This window comes from Patiria miniata, unplaced genomic scaffold (assembly GCF_015706575.1).
Source record: "Patiria miniata isolate m_02_andy unplaced genomic scaffold, ASM1570657v1 HiC_scaffold_25, whole genome shotgun sequence".
NCBI lineage: Eukaryota > Metazoa > Echinodermata > Asteroidea > Valvatida > Asterinidae > Patiria > Patiria miniata.
In genome coordinates, this window is record NW_024037064.1 from 15,092,868 (window position 1) to 15,098,136 (window position 5,269).

The 5,269-nt window shown below is 50.3% G+C and overlaps 1 non-coding gene across 1 annotated transcript; it reads right to left on the bottom strand.

Moving 5' to 3' along the window:
- Positions 1-669: 669 nt before the first annotated feature.
- LOC119733593 lies at positions 670-862 on the bottom strand. Its single transcript, XR_005271932.1, has one exon. It is a non-coding gene; the product is annotated as a U2 spliceosomal RNA (small nuclear RNA).
- Positions 863-5,269: the final 4,407 nt, after the last annotated feature.

Sequence of the window (5,269 nt, forward strand, 5' to 3'; positions counted from 1 at the left end):
CTCCGCGGGTTTCTTCGTAGATGAGCCCGGAGATACGCTTGACTCCTCCGCGGCGGGCCAGCCGACGAATGGCTGGTTTAGTGATTCCCTGGATGTTATCTCGGAGAACCTTGCGGTGTCGCTTGGCACCCCCTTGCCTAGTCCCTTTCCTCCTTTGCCACGGCCAGACATGTTTGTGTCTCCTCAGTCGGTTGTAGATGATTCAATGGCCATCCCAGCCCCGGCGAGGCAACTTATAGGACATGCGCGGACGCGATATGAGCATGCGAAGCCATCAACTGTTACGGCGCCCTCTGGCGACCAATCGTGGCAGGAGCACTCATCCTGGGAAACAAACAAATCAGAAGCAAAACAAGGGGGAAAAGGGATAACAAATAAGAAAAGGAAGAAGATGCCTAGAAACATATTGCAACGAGACTCAAACAATACATTTATAACCAGACACAGAGGGGTCGTGGCCAAGCCTTTTTTTTTTTTTTTTTTTTTTACACCTTGAACGGAAATCAATGGAAACGCCAACATCATAATTTAACAAGACTTTACACACTTACTAATATTTACCGTAATTCAATGTGAAAGCCCTGTCACCAAAACGTCAAAAGAAAACGAACCTTTAACGACGGGGCACCGTAGTCAGAACCTGTTTTTGTATTAATTTATGTTCCCCGAAGGGAGTGGGCCGAATCCCGGATGTACTGCTATACCGGGCCAACCCGTGGCCGGGACGAGGCAAGCCTCTATTCCACGGCCCAAATCCAAAAATCAGTTTAATATACTGGCTGTTCAATGAACAGCGTTTCAGATATTAAGCTGAAAAGAACAGATACTAATTTTTTGGTTTCGGGATCCTCCTAAAGAAGATCCCAGGATAGGGTAGTCACACTACACCTTAGTAAGTGAGGCTACGAGCCTCCCTACCCTTTTACCTACTATCAAGAACAAAACAGACACTTGACAAAGACAAGACATGCAGTCTGTGTAGCCACGCTACCCACGCATTACCATGGTAGGGTACGACCCTAACTGACTGGCAGGAAAATATACAAACAGAACTATACCATGAAACTTCCGGACTCAACAACGCTCATGCGAGCAAACATACAATAAAAAGGACCTAAAGGGTCCTAACCAACAGAGCGAAAACGCTCACAGGTCCGACCTAAGGAACCGAAACGGTCCTTAAACAACAAAAAGCCAGCCAAAAAACCAAGCTTAGTAAAAAAAGGCCTAAGGGGCCCCAAAACCAGGAGCAAAGAAAACTCCCACAAAAAGGGGACCTAAAGGGTCCCAAAAAACAAGGGGCAAAGGCTCCACAAAAAAGGACCTAAGGGGCCGAGATAAACAAGGAGCGAAAGTCTTAAGGCTGTAATAGTGCAAAAAAAACAAAATCACAACCTAAAGACAAGTTGGTCGTCTCTGATGAAAACATACCGCTCCCCCGCACGCACCAGATGGTGCGGAACTTGGCCCGGTCAGCCGGACAAAGTCTAAACGAATGCGGTTCTTGACCGCAGCCTTGACACGGTGAAGCACGTGGTCGGCATCCGGCCGTGAGCCATCATACAATGTCTCACAGCGCGAACACCAAACCAACCACTTCACCGTGCTAATCAAATACCAGACCAGAAGAGAGTCTGGCCTGGTCTCTAGCCCTGAACCATACAAAAAGCAGGAGCGGGTCAGGGAAAAATAGCGGGCCAGGGCTTTACCACCAATGTGTTCGACCCATGCCCACAAAATGTAAACAAAAGGGAGTCCCAGAAAACGTGGCCCAGTGATTCGGGAGCGGCACAGCCAACCCGAGGACACTGGCCGTCACAATGCCCCATGGCCTAAACGTGGGAAGTTTTCAAGGCTCCCCATATCACCCTCCAATTCAAGTCGCGCAAGCGGTTACTCAAATTGGAGGAGTGACACAATTTAAAAAGATGAAGAAAATCATCGCACCTAACCGCGGACACTGGACCGCTGCTGACCTGACAACAGGTCATACAGTTGTCGGACCGTAATTGGCCCCCAGTCAATATCCGGCGAAATTGTAGATACAAGCAGGACCAGCCTGCAAAAATGGCGATAAAACCCAGTGGGTTGGAGGGCGTGTGGGGTATCATTCCTCCAGATGTACGGGGGAGAACCCAAGGAGTGACGAGGCCGCCCAGTACAGAGAAAAAAATCTCCAAGGAGGACCATCGTCACTCAACAAAACCCTAAACCCACTGACAAAGAAAGCGTCACATTTGTGACGAATATTGGGACCCAAGGCCACCATTAGCTAAAGTCTGGACAAGGACTGACCTTTTACAAGTTCAGTCTTGCCAGACCAAATAAACGAAAAATGGCCCGGTTAATAACCCTCTCTACCGAAACCGGCAGAGGATAAACCGGGGCCAAGAAAAACAACGGAGTTAAAATCAAGGTGTTGACCAGCAACACCTTGCCTAAAAGAGAGAGCATCCTCCCTTCCACATGTCCAAAGTGGACTGCAGATTGGGGATCCGCTCTCTCCAATTCATAGGGCCCATGTCCCCACCGCCAACCCAGACACCGTTGCTTTTTAATCGGGTCTCTGGTCCACTGGATAGGGACCTCGTCGGGAAGGCAGTCGGGCCATGAGCCAAAAACCAAGCCTTTCGACTTGGCGAAGTTAAGGCGAGACCGCTCGCACGAGAAAATGCATCGATGATGCCAAACAACCGCCTCACCGATCTGAAATCCCGAACTATGCAGGTTGTATCCGTCTGCTACTGCAGAACCCTGCATTCGAGGCCACTGGCCCCAGGATTGTCAGACCGGCAAGACGGCTATCTTTAATGACAGTCTGAGCAAAAGGCTCGATAAAAAGCACGTATAAAAGAGGGGAGAGGGGGCAACCCTGCCTCACTCCCCTCGTGACTAAAAAGGGTCTGAAAAGAGAACATTAGTTAAAACGGCACTGGATATGTTTGTGTACAACAGCTCTATCCAGTGCCTAAAATTAGGTCCAAAACCAAAACGGTCGAGGACTTTAAAAAGAAAATCCCAATTGACCCTGTCAAAGGCCTCCTGCTGGTCTAGGGAAATAACAAGGCAGTCAAGGTTTTCCCATCCACGAATGCTACCAGATCCCGAAGGAGTCTGATATTATCGGATGGACCTCCCCTGACGCCACAAGTTTGAAAAGACCGACAATGTCGGGCAACACCCGACCAAGGCGGAGGCACAAGGCCTTCGACAGGATCTTGTAGTCAACATTAAGAAGGGATATAGGACGCTTGTTCCTAGATCAAGCGGATCCCCACCCTTCTCTAAAAGTGTGATGATTCCCATCGCTGGGAATCACCTAGACTATTCAAAGAAAAGGCACAACGGAAGACCCCGAGAAGGTCGGGACCGACCAAATCCCAGAACTTCACGTAGAATTCCTTGGGCAGGGCGTCCCCACCAGGAGTCTTACCGTTGGCCATACTACGTAGAGCCACATCGAGCTCAGGCAGCCCAAGTGGGCTGTCCAAGTCAATGCGGCTAGCTTCGTCCAAAACATTGGACAGAGAGTCCAGAAACGGAGACTGCGATTCAACCTCCACAGGCTCGGCCGAAAACAAATCGAGATAAAAATCTCTATAAACTGTCGAGATTTCTTCCGGAGAGGAAACAATGTCCCTCCAGGACTATAAACGGAAGAAATAGTTTTCTTCCGAGCCTGAGAGGTCTCGAGCTGGTAAAAATACCTGGACGGCTTCTCCCCTTCCTCGAGGTCACGAACCCGCGCGCGGATCCGAGCCCCCTCCGCTTCAAAGTCGTCCAGTTTAGCAAGCTCGTTTCTAATTTCCTCGTGCGAGCAAGAACCTCAGGGTTACATTGCCCGAATTGAGGGCGGAAACGACTGAGCGCAGGGCAGCCACAAGTGACTCCCTGCGCCGTCGTCTATTTCTTACCAACCGGCAAGAAAAGGAAATAATAAATCGCTTAATGCGGGGACTTGACGTCCTCCCACCAGAGGAGTTCGTTTCCGTACCCCTCCTTGAGAGTCCGCCAGCCCGCATAAGCCTTTCTGAAATCCGTTTGAAAGCCAGCGTCGGCCAGGACGGAAACATTACATTTCCAAAAACCCCGGACCGGCGCCGGCAATCTCCGGGAAATTAAATTTCAAATCAACACGTCATGGTCACTGAAATAGCATGGCGAATGCCCGCAAGACACGACAACCACCGAACTGGATGTGTAAATACGATCCAGCGGCTAGTGATCGTGTTTGCCGCATTTCGCCATGTAAAAGAATGCGTGGACGGGTTGAAAGACCGCCAGCAGTCCTTAAAAGAAAAGTCGGAAATGAGGTGACCGAGCTCCGCGGCGCGCCGATCCCACAAGATGTGGAATCTGAACCCACGGCGGTTCAAGCTCTAAATCCAGGACACAGTTAAAGTCTCTGCTAAAATAACAGGACAACTACCCGTCAAGAAACAAGACAACTCAGTGAAGAAGAGACGACGCGACCTGGGGTCAGTCGGGGCATAAACTGTGCACAATCGCACACCCTTTCCTCCCCCGACCGCGCAAAATTCCAGAAAACGATCCTTCCATCAGAATCGATGGAAAGATCAGAAAATTCAAAAGGACTTTTGGCAGGCAGAAGGATGACGGTCCCGCAGGAAGAAGATGTGCCAAAACTGGCAAAAATCTTCCCCCTCCACTCCGCCTGCCAAGAAACAAATCGTCATTGCCAGAAATATGACACTCCTGAAGACAGGAAATATCACACTCCCGACAAAGACTAAAACGCGTCTCCTCTTCACGGGGTCACGCATTCATTGACATCAATGAAAGCAAATTGGACCATGGTGTGCTGAACGTGAACAATATTACTCGGGGATCACCTTTCGGTTTACCACCGGAGTCTAGAGTGGCAGCGGGGGGAGAACTACTGTCCCCCACCCGCTTGTCCGTATCCGGGCCCTGGGGCTCGGACCGGCTAGTTTGTGTGTCCCCCAAAGGTGTTGTGCGGGGGACAGCACTAATTTGGATGACTTTGTAGGCTCATCCACTTTCATCTCAGACTCAGATGAGTCTGAGAGACATTTCCCCGAGATTTTTTTTGGGGACTGCACCCGAAGAGGGAGAATCGGAGCCAGAAGAGGGATGACGAGCCCTCTTCTTCATCTTCCTCTTCCCTCTAACGGGTAAAAAACCCACCGCCCTATCTATTGCAGCCGCCTGGCAGTCAATGGCGTCGCAAGACACCACGGGCTTGGCGTTAATACCGTGCAGTCTGCGCAGCCGGCCACATGAAAGG